The following is a 17,938-nucleotide window of genomic DNA, read 5'->3' as shown; positions in this document are numbered from 1 at the left end:
CAGATTGATTAGCTGTAGGCTCTAGAACAGTCATCTGAAATGTTGTCATACACTGTTACGCCTGGATTTTATAAATAGCCATTTACTAACACAGACTATATTTATAGCATTTTGGGAGTTATTTAAGTTTTACTCCTGTAAAAAAAATAAAAATAAAAAAAAGTCATAAGAACAATGTTTAGTAGCTCAATGAACTACAACTGTGTTTTTAAAAGTCTGAAAACTTTATTGATATAGTGTGCAACCAAGCACATGTGGTCAGAACACAAACGAGTCGCAGGTAATGAAGTATGAAGCGTTCCTCCCAAAGGAAAGCCTGTCTAAGCAAAATGATAGCAGACATCTGTAGCTCCACTTTTGCTCTGCCTCTTTGCCCTTGTTTGATATCCCATGGTTGGTGCAATGACGCGCAAACAAAATGCAGAAGGTTGACCACGCCTACTTGTAGTTTCTTTTGCATTCTTTAAAAACCTATGGGTGATGTCACGAATACTACATCCGTATCTATTACAGACTATGATGCTAACGAGATCTTATTTTTTTGTTATTTTTTAACCCTTAATATAAAGCAAGACTCATGCCTAGGGCAAACTGAAATAAGCACTTTCCCTGCAGAAGCTCTGTATGGGTTTTTCAGATTCATTTTTTTTCACCAAGTAAATGATTGTTTTAAACAAAGTTGGAGGAAAATGAGTGCTTCTCAGAGCGAAACTGCAGAGCTCATTTTCTAAATGAATGAACAAATCAGCCAATGACATATGTATTTCGTATTTTGAAATAATTGCTTGAAAGAGTAGCTGTTTCCATCCACCTACTTTTATGCAGATTTTGGATATACGCATAAAGTGGTTGATGGAAACGGCAAGATGCGCATTAATTTTGAAAATGTGCATAACAAAATGGTTGATGGAAATGCCAAGATGCGCATTAATTTTTAAAATGAGTATAAAAAAAACATTCCTGATTGCGCAAAATTGGTGCGCTACCAAAAATAAATAAATAAATAAATAAAAAAATAATATTAATAATCACATCAATTTTAAAAATGCATATAAAAAAGATGATGGAAACGCCAAGATGCACATCAATTTTGAAAATGAGCATAAAAAACGGTTGATGGAAATGCCAAGATGCGCATCAATTTTAAAAATGTTCTTAAAAAACGGTTGATGGAAAGGACAAAATTTGGATCAATTTTGAAAATGCAAATAAAAACGGATGGAAACGCCAAGATGCGCATTAATTTTAAAAATGTGCATAAAAAACAGTTGATGGAAACGACAAAATTCGCATCAATTTTGAGAATGCGTATAAAAAACGGATGATGGAAATGTCAGACACCTTCAAACACCACCACACGATCATTACCTGTCAGCATTGTCTTCTAAGGCGCAAATCATGTATTAAATAAAGAAAAGATTCACACTGCTTCTCCAGCCACAGCAAATTCCGTTTTTACTGCTGATATTTGGCACCAGTTAATCGGGAATTTTATTCTCTTTGACTCATTGAATGGAATCGCTTCTTAATTTGCACGTCTTTTATGCGATATTCTAGTTTTTTGCGCATAAATTTAATTAGCATTTTTGGAGAGAAACAGCTACCGACAATCAATTTATCATTATTGTGTACTGCCCTCATTTGTAACTGCACATTGCATAAATTCTTTCATGAATGAGTGAGTTTGCATGTACATTAATATTCTAACAATACATAAATTCATGTGAAGGTGCCATTTTTTATGATTATTATTTTTTTTATAGAGAAATAAAGTTAGAAAGCTTAAGCACAAAGCGATCATTAGATTTTTGCCCCTTACATTGATTTAAAAGTAGGGCTGTGCCCTATCACAATTACATTTCGATTTTTATTTTGCCCTCCAACAATTATTTAAAAAGAAAATACAAAAAAAAAAAACAATAATGGAGATAAAATGAGCAAGTGTCCAGACTAACTCTTGTCATACTCTTCTACAATAACATGACAACAAACATTAAAAAAATAAAATGTAAGTTTGGATTGGCAGATATTGCTTACCATGTAAACCGGGACAACAAGTTATTTTCGTGAAACTGATGTTTATGAGTTAGCATTATAGGTGTGCGTGTAAACCTGTAAGAACAGTTTAAAGGTAAATTTGACCGCACCTTTAGAATGCCTATTAAACATCACAGTTACCATTGTAATAACCCAAAATCTCAAACTCGTATGCCAACATCATGAAAACGGGTGAAGTAAACACTCATAGATCTGGCAAGAGCTTAAGGTTGGAAAAGCTCCAGCCAAAAAACATATTTGCTCGAGGTGTTAATGTTGGATACCTTAAACCCTAGAGATAAACTCTAGGAAAAAAACATTACTGGAGAAAGACTAAAACAACAAGCTCTTCAGCTTCAAGGCAATGAAGCAGATTAAAGCACTGCCCTACTTTCCACAGACTTTTGCTGTTGAATGAAAATAATACATTCCATCCAGCTAATGTCCGTTTACGGTTGATGAGCGTTCTAACAGTTTTTTGGGGGATTTTTTCTTACAAATTTGCTCAGTAAGTGATGAAACCGGGATTGCATTTTCTTGTACATTATTGTGGAAAGTGTGATAGATATTAAGCATACACATATATTCGTATTGAACCATTCAGTACGAGACTTTCGGTTCGGTACGCATTACAAACCGAACTATTCAATTCAGACTAACATCTAAAAAGATAAAAGGGAATAAGTACAAAATATAATGTTTGCAGTGCAACAACGCTCAACATGGCATCCCAAATGATGTGGCAGACAATATGCTGCCTTCCCCGCTGTCATGTTAAACAGTAGACCATCGCTTCTGAATTTAGAATATCACTTTATTAATGCATGCACTCATTAGCAATCTTGCTAGCTTCTGTGTTAGCCTGGCTGCTCGTGCTGGCACCATCCCCATTGCCCCAGCAACCCTGGACCCCCGAAACAAAAGAGCCAACCTCCAAACACTACTCCGGGCACGCGCTACACTAGCTCGCAAAATGTCTAGTAACGTTAATGTAATCCCAGACATCCAAAGTCTCCCGGAAGCTTCGGGAGACTCCTGGATACCTGCAAACGAATGATAATCTTCTGGACATCGCGTGTCTCCCCCTGGTCCTTAAATTCGTAACACCCCTATCCACCGCATCCCTCCCAGCTCTTCAGGTACGTTGGGCACAACTCGCCCCCACCGCTCTTCAGATACGTACCGCACAATCACCACTACCAAGAGAGTGGTGGAAATAAAAAAAACATTTGAGAGATCTTAATCGGTAGTGAAAATGTCAGGTTTTAAGAAAATGTTAAATGTAATAGAGCCCTGTTACATTATTCCTTCATAATCCTATTTCAGTCAGATAATTCCTGCTTTCAGATCCACTGAAATGGCAGGTGACAGTCAAATCAAGCAGATATGTGCTGTCTGAGGAAAAGGTGGACACTCATCTTTCTGAAAATAAAAAAAAATACTTAAAAATTGACTGAAACGGAGTTCCATTTACAAACTAAATTGTTCTTTTATTTATTTATTTTTGTTTATTGCCACAATATTATATTTATTTTTTATAGGAAGCTTTTTGGTTTTGAGTATAAAGAAGGATTTGTTTTATTTGCGGCTAAGCAGAAAACCCTGGAAGTATAGCTCTATCACTGTTAAAAGTAAAATAAAATAAAAAAATAAAAAAACAGGATTATACTTTTATGATGTTAGTTTTAATACATTAATAAATTAAATCAGAGACATCCTCTGGCTTTTTTTGCTGTATCGAAAACGTACCGAACTGTGACACCACTGTATCGTGTCAAACCGAACCGTGATTTTTGTAAACCATTACACCCCTAATATATATATATATATATATATATATATATATATATATATATATATATATATATATATATATATATATATATATATATATATATATATATATATATATAAGTCAGAAGAAAAAAAAATCACCAAAGAGTATTTTTGAGGTAAGTTTGACAGTAATGTTGATGTTTTTGTCTTTCTCTATCTCCAAATGTCTACCATGCAATGTGACTGGAAGTGAAACCTGTCCTTTATTGAGAGGAACTTATCACTCGTGACTGTAATAAAACTCATTATATTTCACAAACATTCCTTATAAAACCTCAGTCTCAGCATTTATGTTCAAAACTTCCTTTTTAATGTTTAGCAAAAAACCATGCTGAATAATGTGAGTTTAAGGCTTGCAAACTAAAGTCTCTACAAGAGGATAATAAAAGGGTTTCAAAACCAACTTTGTTTATTTATTTTTTACAATAGCAAATGTTTGCAAATGATTTGTGTGCACTATTTCACATTACGTAATTTCGCAATTTGTAATGGCAGCATCTTAATTCAATATTCATATAAAATAAAATATATAAATGGTATGTTTTAGTTTTGGGGCAGCATGGTGGCGCAATGGGTTGCCCTGACGCCTGACAGCAAGAAGGTCAATGGTTCGAGCCCCAGCTGTGTGAATTGACATTTCTATGTGAAGATTGCATGTTCTCCCTACGTTCACAATGGCTTTTCTCTGGGTGCTCCAGTTTCTCCTTACAGTTCAAAGGCATGCACTAAAGGTGAACTGGGTAAGTTAATTGTCCATAGTGTATGCGTGTATGTCCTGGTCCTCCAGGTTTGAGGGTAAGTGTTGGGCTAACAACTCGCTTCATAAAAATAAGATATTATGAAACACCAATATGATGCGACTAACTATCAACTTCGATATAAAATTGCCTGGGGAGTAAGTAAGAATGTTTTAGCTTTAATGTAATGTTTTTTTCTATTGCTTTCAATTAGCATTAGTATATATATATATATATATATATATATATATATATATATATATATATATATATATATATATACATACATATACATATATACACACACACACACACACACACAACAGTTCTGTCTCATCTCGAATCTGATTGGCTGATAGCGTTATATATTCAAGTCATATCAGCATCCGTACAGCCTCTTTACCCTGTGTATTACTACACCCATATACAGCCAGCAACAAGCAGACACTACAGTTTGATAAATATTACTGTTGTTAGACAACAAAATACACTTTTGAGGCTTTTTTAGTCGAGAATGTAGTTGTTTAGATTGCAACTATGCAGTTTATTTGTAAGAATAGTGCCTACAATATTTACAATTTCTGAGAGCTCGTCGGCAACCAAATATGGTTGACGTTGTCTATCCAAAAGATGGCGCCAAAACCGCATAACAGGCCCTTGCTCAGTGTGTTCACTTGAGCGTGAATAAAAAGCTGAAAAACGGAAACCTTAGTTGTTAAGGTGGACCGGATAAAGTCAATAAGAAGCTGTGAATAAGAAGCTGGATTTAGCCTTTTCCCTCCTTAACGCAAACACAACAGCAGTCTGGTGAGAAATCTCTGTAGACGGATGGCATTTCATGTCACGTTCAGCCTTATAACCTTAAAATGTGAGCAAAATTTACTGTTTTGTCATCTTCTTAAGGGGGTCACACACCAGAAGCGTCGCTTCACATTACGCTAGAGAATCATTCAAACACTAGTTTTAAATTGACGTTGGTGAATTAGTAATGGCTCCTGCTGTTCTGACATCAACTACAGATGTGAATAAATGGCGGAAAAAAAGTAGTTCCTGATACAAAAGGGTTTTAGACTCTCAGTGTTTGATTTTCCTTTTTATTTTCCAGTGTGCTATGGCTGTAAATAAGCCTTGTGTCAACGCACGCCTCCCACCAGTGCTGATATACAGCCATAGCACACTGCTACTCCTGTGATATGGCTCATATATAGACACACACTATATATATACACATACATACATACATACATATATATATATATATATATATATATACATATACATATATATGTGCATGTGGTTTCCTTCATTTTTAATGCAATTAGAAAGGAAAAATGTATGGATTTGTCTCAAATGTTGGAGTCATTGACTCAAAAATATATATTTTTTAAGTGTCTGGGTAATCATAACAAAACAAATCCCCTTTGAACACACTAGAGTTTCTTTAGAGAAATATTTATAATATTTTGTAACAGAAAACATCTGGATTAATAATTAAAATGAATAATTCACTTCTGCTGTCTTTATTAATTCCTAAAACATAGATTTCTTTACTATTTAAAATGGCATCTTTAAATATCTTTTCTGCTGAAGATAGCGTTGTTCTAAAAAACATTTAAAAAAAAATTGTACATATACCGTAGAAGCATTAAATTTTAGCAGTTTTAAAACCTTTTCCAAAGCGTAGTATACCTTGAAAACAGTTATTGTCCCATACCTATTGGTACCCAACTTTCTAACTGTCAGCATGTAAAGTATAAATTGAAATGCTAAGTATAAAGAGCAAAAGTGAACGAAACACCAGTATATGGATCGCAAGTGCCCATATTTTAGTTTGTGATCATATGTTTTGTTCTGTTGATATGTGATCCAAATATTTGTAGCATGAAACAGATGGAAATGATGGGTTTGTGTGGCGTTTCTATTGAGATCCAAGTGTAGCTGCCATTCCAGCCAGTGTTGTTTGCCCTGCATAGGGTCACATGACTGAAAACTCTAAATTCTTGATTATGACTTAAACTACTTGGTTTCAGTCATGAAAAAGTTCGACCTAATCCACGCCCATGACAACACATTCCTCCGCAACAGTGAATTCACACAAAAATGCTGTTTAATTAGTCTTCTCAGTGGTAAACTAAGATTAGCTATAATACCACATCACAGTAAGAACCTGACATCTGAACCTGGTCCCCGAACTCCTAGAGAGCTGATTTATACCTCCACAGGGGTTCAAGACAAACCTTTGAGTCGCTATCAAGGAATAACGAATTCCTGCAAAAACGAATATAAAAGCACGGGTCTCTCTTATGCATGTCAGTTAAACATAAAAGACTTTGCCATGGATTTGGCATTTGAAGAGATCTGACAGATACACAGTGAAGGACTTAAAATAAACTGGCTAAGAAATCAAGAGGACATTTACTGCAGCACAGCAGGAGTCATTTATAGAGTTGTGAATCAAATGAAAGCTCTTAAGAGAAGTGGTACAATTAATTTAAGACACTGCAGGTGAATTAAAAATATATAGTCAACATGCTTCCCCAGTTGATTTGATTACTTTAACGTAACACTAAACAATTTTTTTTTGGAAATAGATTCATTTAACAGCTCCACAAGTGTTTTACCCTTTGTTAAATTCATTTAGCCAATCTATGAACCAGCGCAAGCACTTTTAGCTTAGGTGGCCATAAATTATTGAATCAGATGAAACCATTAGCATCTCATATTTTCCTATTTATAGCATGATTCTAGTGTAATTGCCTTGTGTATCAAGACTGATTGTCAATGAAAGTTGTTATCTTCTAGGTTGATATGGCTGAGAACTATACATTCTGGGTTAATAATCAAAATACTTTGTTGCCATACCTTGGCTGCAGCAGACGCAATGATATTATGCCTTGCTGCTGTCTAGTTAATAATAATAATAATAAATAATAATATCTTGCATTTATATAGCGCTTTTCTGGACACTTAAAGTGCTTTAACACACTTCGGAGAATCTCCTCATCGACCACCAGTGTGCAGCATCCATCTGGATGATGCGAAGGCAGCCACACACCACACACCAGCTGATTGGTGGAGGTGACAGAGTGATGAAGCGTGATGTAGCGAGGAGGCCATGATGGACAGAGGCCAGAGAGCAAATTTGGCCTTCACCATACACTGGGGTGGTTTGCTGCCGAGTGTAACGCGGCAGGGATGAGAATCAGCACCTCGGAAAAAGGTGGGTTGCCATCTCCAAGTTGGAGGAAAGTCCTTACCCCAGGTGAAGGAGTTCAAGTATCTTGGGGTTTTGTTTATGAGTGAGGGAAGGATGGAGTGTGAGATTGACAAGCGTATTGGTGCAGCAGCAACAGTAATGTCGATGTACCAATCCGTTGTGGTAAAAAAGAAGCTGAGCAGAAAGGCAAAGCTCTTGATTTACCGGTCAATCTACGTTCCTACTCTCACCTATGGTCATAAGCTTTGGGTCATGACTAAAAAGACAAGATCTAGGATACAAGCGGCTGAAAAGAGTTTCCTTCGCAGGGTGGCAGGGCGCACCCCTATAGACAGAGTGAGGAACTCTGTCACCCAGGAGGAGCTCGGAGTAGAGCCACTGCTCCTTCACATTGAGAGAAATCTCTCAGCTGGTCTAGGAATGCCTCGGGATCCCCCGGAGGAACTGGAGGAAGCGTCTGGGAAGAGGGAAGTGTCTGGAGTTCTCTCCAAAGACTGCTGACCCTGCGACCCAGCCCCGGATAAGCGGATGAAAATGATGATGAGGATGATCCTGGGATTTTTATTAATGACCACAGAGAGTCAGGACATCGTTTTAACATCTCATCTGAAAGACAGCACACACTGAGCAGTATAGAGTCCCCTTCACTATACTGGGGTGTTAGAACCCACGTCACATGTTCACGTCATATTTTTCCTTCTTTTTTTTGAAATTCGTCCACAATGATTTGCCTTCAGCAGCTAATAGTATTTACCCAAGCATACTGGACCCAGGTAAGGAAGCTGCAAACATTTCGGCTCGCAACACTACTGGAAACACAAAATGCAGGAAATAACAATATTACAAGAACTATGGTTTTATTCTATTTTCTCGAAGCAAAGTGTCCCTGACCTAGTCACAGTGTATTAAAAAAAATACAAAAGTTCTTGCTAATGAATGCATGAGGCCATCCAAATTAATAAGACATTTGCAGATGACTCATCTCCAATGCTGCAAGGTGTACCCAATACAAATGCACTACTGATGTTTTGCTTTTATCTTTTACATTAGGCTATTATTTGTGTATAAACATATCTAAATATCGTAATAAACATATCGTTTGTTTGAAAACAACATTGTGTCATCCTCACAGCAAACTTATATGAGCGATAATATCATTAAATTTGGGAGGGGGAAAGGGGGTCTCAGTCAAAAAAACATTGGGAACCACTGATTCAAGCTAAGCTTAGCTAAAAGTGCTCCTACCAGACCCGGAGAAAAACTGAATGGATTAAAAAAAAAAAAAAAATACTTGCAAAATGAGCCCATTTCCAAAAATAAGAGTTTTTCTTTAAAAAAAAAAAAAAAGAAAAACATCAATTACAAGTTTGGAAAGAAGGCAAATGAGGCAAAAAAAAAAAAATCTGAACACTGGTTGAAGTTAAGTTCAACATTGTTTTGTATAACTTTTATGACTTTGATTTGTGTTTATTTCTCCACAGGTCAGCAAATAAATTTCACTTATATTGTAGAATAAAATCTATATAAATCAGTTAAATTTTGTATGAGCACATCGTTCTGTAAAAGTGAGCCCCAAAGCAAGACAAAATAAAAACAGCTTTAAAACTAAACTTTAAATCAAATGGCACAAATTAATATAGTAAGTTAAAAGACATTTACATTAGACTGAGAAAAAATGTTTATGAAAATTCAACAAGCCTAAAATGGACATGTGCTTGAAAAAAAAAAGGTGTCTGCCTGCAGTGTTTCACCTTAAATTGTGTTCAGTAACCCCAACAAACTGAATACAGTGCTTTAAACATGACAAAGTGGAGGAAAGATCTTTAAAAACATAATCTTCAAACGGTTAACACTTTAAATGTAATTATATCAACTAGAGCAGAACAATGTATCGATTGAGCATTGATATCGCAATGCGTGTCTCCGCAATATTCACATCGCTGAATTAATCAAGCTGAAATAGATTTATTAAAGATTAAAATTTTAAAGATATGACTTTTATATTAGTGTATGAAATTACTTATGTAACGATGAGCATGTTATATTGTTTGATTGTTAAATGTTTGTATTTGAATACTATTAGCCTCCACAGAAAAACCATAAAGCATTGTTCATTTTACTTTTTTTTGCCCTGTCATATTTATATGATTGCAATTTATTATATTGTTTGCAGATCACCACAGTTGAACTGAGTTATTGAAATCTTTTCAAATAGAGCTATTCAAATTCAGGTGAAATTAGATTCATCTCGTACAATATATATATATATATATATATATATATATATATATATATATATATATATATATATATATATATATATATATATATATATATATATATATATATATATATATATATATATATATATATATATATATAGCCCTAAAATTAACTCAATCAGACAGAGTAAATAAGTTATATATCCACAGACTCATGAAACACTTGTAGAAACCACTGTCTGAACATTGTGTGACCAAAAAAAAAGCAGCACCATCAAGGACACTGTCAGCCAAATTTATAAAACCATGCGGTCAAGTACATGTGACCCTGTTTGCCTGCTTTTTTTTTTTTTTTTTTAATAAGGTCAACTGCACATGAAAATGAACGTGAGTCACTAAAAAAGTGCTTTGCACATTATAAGGCATTTACTTACAAAAGTATAAAATAGTTAAATAACTTAAGCATAAAAATTCATGGAAAGTATTGAACATTAGGGATGCAACGATTATAGATTACGGTTGTACAACTATAGTCAAGAATAAACACGGTTTCACGGTTATCACGATTATAATGCATTCATTAATTTCAAAACACTTAGTTTAGAAAACTAGTTTGTTATTTACTGCTGCTCACAAACCAAATTATACAACGCAAACAAATTATATTCCATTTTTCTCTTTAGACTTACAAATAAGCAATTTTTTGGGCATTTAAACATAAGTAATAATTTTACACTGAAAATAAAATGACAGAACAATAAGTATAAAAAAATAAGAATAAATAAAAAAAAGAACTTTTTATCTAATGTAAATCTTAGCAACATATTAGCTAAGTATTTCCCTATTAAAGAGAACAAATGTACAATACGTTCTGAAAGGCACTATTGATCAACTGTACTACAAAACTGTTTGGTATTTTCCATTTTGTATTAGTTGTCTCTTTGGATTAGAAATGTGTATATTTCAAAAAGTATGAAGCTGATTGGTCCAGTTCTTGTCACATGACTTGCGGTGCACTTGCAGCATTCTTTTAACTAGGTGTGCCTGGAAAGGTTCCAATATGTGCAATATTCTCCATTGGAAATAACAAACTTGCGACTTGCAAAAGACGCAATAACAGCCCTTATAGCCAAAGCCAGCCATAGTTAATCCTGTGTGCGTGCGTGAGTGCATATTAGCCAAGGTGTACAAGCTTGGAACTTCAATCTTTTGCACAGTTGGCGTAACTTTGTTTAGTTGCAGCAGTTTTGTTTTGTGTAGAAACACAGTGTTAAGAAGTCTTTGAGATTAATTAGCCATGATGAATTAAAGCATGGTAGTGAAATCGGTTAATCGCTGGATTCCTATTTGACATCATGACATAATATTCATGTAATGTTTTTTCTATATTATTATATATTAATTTAACAAATAAAGCTGTTATAGCGTTGAAAATTTCTTAGGGTATTGTAAGGGTGATTTTTTTTTCTATGATTATACCAAATAATATGTAAACCACTGAGCATTGATCAAAACACAATTAATATATTCAAATGGTAATTAATTTTTTTTTACAATTTTTGTAATAAAAATTCCTTAAAAATCTCTCAAGCAAAAAGCATAACATATGTTGATAATATTATTTTAGGTTAATTTATTTTATTATTTTTTATTTTAGCAGGTAATTTTTTGAAAAACTAATTTAAATTATTAATTAAATAATATTAACATGTAGTTTTATTATTAAATTTTTTTTATTTTACTTTGCAACAATTTTGACGTTAGAATATATTGAATAACCCAATAAACATAATGCATAATCCATGATAAATAAATAAATAAATATTATTTAAATATAAATAAATAAATAATTAACAGCCCTAACTGTACCTGGAATAATGACATAGTATAAACTGACAAAAATTGTTAGTTTGTTTTTTTGGTTATAAAAATAGCTGGTTTATTGTAGCATTTTTACAGTTTTAAGCAGTTTTTCAAAGAATAATTAATACAATTCACAGCCATTTTAGTGCAAGTAAAACATATATAAAAATAAAACATAAATCATTAACATTAACTATCAAAACTCCAACTACCGAGACTCTAATTTATATCAAACACACACAAAAAAAAAGAGAACAGAGATTCAGAATTGGTAAGAACGGGCCTGAAATAGTGCGACCGAGAGTGTGAGTGATGACTTCTTTTTATCCTCAACGGCCTAAATTCCACTTGGTGAGTGATCAGATGACTGAGAAACAGAACAAATCAAAAAGAGGAAGAAAGACCCAAATACTCCTATTTTTTTCAATGGTGTTTTACATAATGTTTAGTGTCTGTCAGCCCGCTGCCATGTCAAGACGCTCTCTCAGCTCGACCATTTCATTACAAGCTTCTTCTCACTAAATTAAGCTCTGTGAAATCAATACAGCTAATTGAGGATTTCTGCAATTAAAAAAAATTAACCCGGCATGTTTGAATTAACAAGCAAGCAGTGACTTCTGCTGACCAATGCTGATTCAGACTAAGAGAAAAAAGCAACTGAAAAACAAAAGCTTTAATTAAAAAAAATATATTATTTAAAAAAAAAAAAGTTTAACCGACAGTTCACCCTGAAAATAAACAAACTAAAAGCGTTAGGTTAATCACCCTCAAATCATCCACAAAGCAGGTGAATTTACTTCAGTAGAACATTGAAAAAAAAAAGGCTTTTAGCTGAAACAATGATTCACCATCCAAGGTGTTTGTACTTTTAGGGGGGATTTCAAAGTTCATATCGCAGGTGACTTGCATTTTAGGAAGAACCATCAAGAAGCAGTTTCAGGAAGGAGAAACACTACTTAATGCAAGTTTAAAGGGATAAATTAATGAAACTTTTCACACAATTTTTTCACCCTCAAGTGGATCAAAACGTCCCAAATTTTATTTTGGTAAAGTATTTTGAATTAAGTTTAAAACCATAAATGGAAGCCAACGGTTACCAATTCCAAACATTCTTCAAAATATTTTCTTTTGTGATAAACAGATACAAACGGTTTTGAAACTAGGGGTTGCGCAGACTGCCATGACGCTTTTTGATTGACGTAGACTAGTAGTGCAAAACAGATCATGTGGTTTTTGACCTAAACTACATGGCAGCCTTACACACGAATGTAAGTGCACAGAATGAAACTGCCCTCGCATTATTGAAATTAATTTAAATGGGTCTTTTTATGTCAGCGTCAATGAATAACATGAACTTGAAGTGAAGTTTAGATCATCAAACGGTTGTCGGCCAGTTAAATCACGCCATGCAAATACCCTCGAGCAGACGATAGCTAATTGCTTTTACGCAACAGTGAAAAAGTAATGTGATTGGCTGTTGTACTCTGCAACACGTTGCCACTGACATGTTTTGTGAATGAACCGTGAAACAGTCAAGCGTGCAGCCATGAAAGTGCGGAAAACTTCTTTGCTTTGACCCAATTGACATACTTATACTATGCCCTGAAAGTCTGTACTTTTTCTGAGGGAAAAGTATATTCTTTTGAGTGTGTAACAAAAGAGTATGCAAGCTTTGGGACATACAACTTCCTCGTTAACAGATTGTTATGTTGCTTAGTTATGTCCCTTTCAATCATCCACACATCATCCACATTTCTGTCATATTAAATTTCCTACTGGAGAAGCATTTTTTTTTTTTTTTACTGGAGAAGTGACCTTTTATAATGCAAAACAGTGGCTCATTAATAACATAAGAGTCGACTTCCAAAAATTGTTCAGTCGTTCGGTCCCTAATTGAAACAAGTAAAGGTGAGTAAATGATGACAAACTTTTCAGTTTGGGTGAACTAACTTTAAGTAAATTAACATCAGTGTTTTTTTCTGAACTCCATCTCCAATATAACACATGAGAAAATGCAAATAAATAAATAAATGACAATAAGGATCCATGACTACTACAGAGACTTCTTGTACGATATTAAGGAAAATACAAACCAAGCACAACAGACTTAAGCAAAGCGGTGCACTCAATACAGTCCTCACTGTTGCTTAACAGACGTCAGCCTGTAAAATACAGCTGCCACAATCCAGTTTGGATTCCTCTCAACTATATTCCTTCATCTAAACTGTTTACGCAGACTTGGAAGTCTTTCTGAGTACATTCTGTTAAAAGACTGCTGGAAAACTAGTAGAATCAGTTATGCTCTCAGAAACAAGCTTCATCTTCAGCGACTATGATCAAATTGTTTACTCATTAAATACAATGGGGAAATACTGTGATTACTGGAATCTAGGAGAAAATGTCACCGAGAAGACTTCAAATTAATTTTTATTAATAGCAGTTTTGGCTTTATATAATAAAAATTAACAAAACAAAATATGGAAATAGACAAGACTGTAAAACCAAAAAGGTTAAAGTAACTCAAACCATTTAAGGAAACTGATTGCTACAAACCATCCGAGTCAAAAACTAATCTATACGAGTACTGTAACCTTACAACTAGGTATTTAATTAACTCATTACCTTCAACGCTGAGTTCAAAACTATTTTCAAATGAGTAGAATTAACTTTCAGTAAATTTGAGTTAACTACTCAAAGATTTCATTTGATAAAGTTGACTGTTGGGTTTTACAGTGTACCACTCAGTTTTCCAGAGTGTTTTTTTTATATTATTATTATTACTATTATTATTATTAAATGCAACACATTTCATTCATATGTCCAGGCTTTAGACATTATGATTCCCATACATTTCCAGATATGACTGTGATACTCTTGATAACCAAAAGGCTACTCTATGTCAAATCAAACAAATTTCAGAAATTTTCAGGCTCAATTTGTTTTTCTTAACTATTTTTGAAGACAGGTGATAAAATAGAAATAGTGATAAAAGCCAACATATTAAATGCTGTGGATGTATATTGATTGAGCAATCATGATAGTATAAGCAAATACTATAGCAAAACCAATCGCTGACATCAACATTGTTTGTTGCTAGTTGCTACACATTTTCAAATTGACAAAAACTGTCAAATTAATTTATGTTTTATATTGAGACATGGTATGCCAGCCTTATCTCACAAGGAAACACAAGTATTTTCTGTTTTGTCAGTTTGTGGCTAATTCATACAAGTTCAGTTGTACAAAAATGTACGATTCAACAAAAAACAAAAACAAAAAAAAAAGAGATGTGGCACCCAACCCCACCCCTGAACCCAACTGTCATTGGCAATATGCAAATTGTACGAATAGGATTGTACGAATTCATACAAATTAGCCATTAAATTAAAAAGTTACTAACCGCCATGATGTTGGGTATGCTCTACTTAAGCTACAACTGTCATTTTGACTCTGCTGTACAAAATAGTGGATTACTTAATAAATGCTTATCCAATGCATTTAATGGTCATCTTCTTTGGAAAAAACATTTAAATTTTGAGCAAAGGACATGTAGCCGAGTCGACATGGACAAGGAATGACCCTAAATTGTTATTTTGTCATAACAATTATGTTTGTGGTTTCTTGTTGCTCATCATGAGGGATGTCCAGATCCAATCACGTTATCAGAAATCGGGCCTGATCACGTGGTTTCAGACTCGATCGGAATTGGAAGTTACCTGCCAATCAGGACTCGAATATATATTTATGTATCACATCTATAGTTATGCGGTGGCACAGACCTCTTTCTTGACTTTACACAGAAACAGCAACGTATGCGACATGACATGACTTTATGGCAGAGACTCATGGGATAAACGCAGGCAAAGTAGAACACAGAAGGAGCTTAACGTGGAAAGCGCAAGTATGTCTGCAGTCTTGAGGTATTATAGAGTAGATTACGATAACATTGCCAAAGCAAACTGTGAGATATGTAAACTTGGGATTGCCTGTCAGGTATTTTAAGTTGAGGTTCTATTTGTTTTTATGTTAGTTTTTTGTAATAAATGCTTGGATATTGTCCAAAAGTGGAGAATTGGTTATTCGTTACTTGATTGTTTAAGCTACCTCACAGGAATGCTCACAGAGTTGATGAATGTTAAAATAAGATGAATTAAATAAAAAATATCTAACATTCTGGATCTGTTTCTTCGCTTTTCCTTTATTCTTTTTTTATGTATTATAGAAGTATCGGATCGAGTTTCGGTATAAGCAGATACTCAAAATCAAGTGACTTGGACTCAAGGGCAAAAAAAATAAATGATTGCGGCATTCCTACTTATCATCAATATTGAGTTTAACTTCCACCAGAAAAAAACATCTAAAACCCATTAAAACCCAAGGACCCATGGCTAAATTCATAGTACACAATAACTACTTACTAATTGGTCATTCGAACGGCATCTATTTGATGCAATGTACAATACACCATGTAATTACAGTGACAGTTAACCTAGTTACGAGTCTAGCTTGAAAGCACAAGAAGTTGGCAGCCACCAGACTACATCCACACCTACCATTCTGTTTCAAAGAAACCATTTACAGTTTTGAACTCACTGACATGCATTAATTGCCAAATCCATTCATGGCATTTAACCTGACTTTACATGTAATGTTACATCACATGAGTAACCTGTGATGTCGTCAGACTTTACCCGATATGAACCTGCTAAGTTACACATCTTCCTCACATGCTTCCCCTTTATCCCCTTATCACAGTATTACTAACCTTCTTATATGAACACTATAGCTAGTATCGTCTTATTTAACCAATTAAGATGAGAATGGCTAGTTTTTTAAACCGAATACACACCAAAAAACGTAAAATAAGCATTAATAATGTGTTGTTTAGTTAAATTAAACGTGAACTTTGAATGTCGTCGTGTGTTATTACACTTCGGTTAACTCAACTGATGTAATGCATCAAACATGTGCGCAGCCTGTGAAAGAGAGAGAGAGAGCTTAACTAGCTGTCACTGTTGGTTAGTTTAAGATGAGAAAAAACATATCAAAGCAGACAGGCTGAAAAGCACGTGGTTATTTTAAAGGAGCCAGTGATTTATCGCCTATGGCCCAGCTTACCATACAGGTCAATGGAACTGAACGCCATCCCTCGATAGCATCTTATACACATAAATAGATCATCAAGAAAATCTGTAAGTGGTCTGATAAAGGCTTTGTCTGACGGCAATGTTTATATAAACAAATCAGATATTTCCTATCGCATCCCTGAAACCTGGAATCCGTAGTTCTGTGATGGGATGCGACTAATGTTACATCATTTTCCCGATTATTAGCCTGATCTGAGACATATTAATTCACACTTACGAGTACCTACATGTCATAAAACACATTGAATCGTTATGTCTTACCTTTCCGGGTAGAAAAAAACAAAAAACGTTGTCCTCTTCTGTAATTTCCCCTTGTGTTGTCTCCGTCGTGGTACCTGGCAGCTGCAGTACTGCGTGCCCTACTTCAACACTACTGAGGGGAAATATACACACACTCACAGCAGCTTTCTCAGATCAAACAGCTTCCAGCGTTGGAGGTTCTTGTGTCTACATATAATGAACTAGAGGAGAGTGGAACATTTTTTTTTCCTGGTTATATAGCAATACACGGACGTACACGGGGCACTGTGCTATTTCAACGCATGCTCAAAACAAACTCTGACGTCAAAGCGCTCACATGCCCCGCCTTCTTACGACGCTCGGCCAATGGCATTGTTTAGAAGCAATGACGCAACACCCAGTCATCTTTTTGCCGGTGTGGAGCCTCCCCTTGTGATTCCATAAGCCCGCTCAGCTTCCTTCACACTGCTTCTCTCCCTCAATAGACAGTTTTTTTTCCGGATGTTTAACTGTTGAAAGGGGGAATAAATGGGCATTGTGTCTTTTTTCTCTTTGTTTGGTTTCTTTTTAGCTGATAACTACATGTTTTTAGCGTACAATAAGTAATAGGCTACAAACAGACTAACAAAAACTACAAAT

General features: G+C 34.6%; 1 protein-coding gene across 2 annotated transcripts in view; it reads right to left on the bottom strand.

Annotated features, from left to right (window-relative positions):
• slc23a2 (solute carrier family 23 member 2) overlaps window positions 1-17,622 on the bottom strand; it is a 68,821-nt gene extending 51,199 nt beyond the window's left edge. For both annotated transcript variants that reach the window (XM_021472133.3, XM_021472134.3), the window contains exon 1: window positions 17,321-17,622. The gene's annotated coding sequence lies outside the window, so the exon portion shown is untranslated. The remainder of the gene's footprint in view (window positions 1-17,320) is intronic.
• Window positions 17,623-17,938: the final 316 nt, after the last annotated feature.

This window comes from Danio rerio, chromosome 8, assembly GCF_049306965.1.
Source record: "Danio rerio strain Tuebingen ecotype United States chromosome 8, GRCz12tu, whole genome shotgun sequence".
In the NCBI taxonomy this organism is placed as follows: Eukaryota; Metazoa; Chordata; class Actinopteri; order Cypriniformes; family Danionidae; genus Danio; species Danio rerio.
This window is presented reverse-complemented; position numbering and strand designations above follow the sequence as displayed.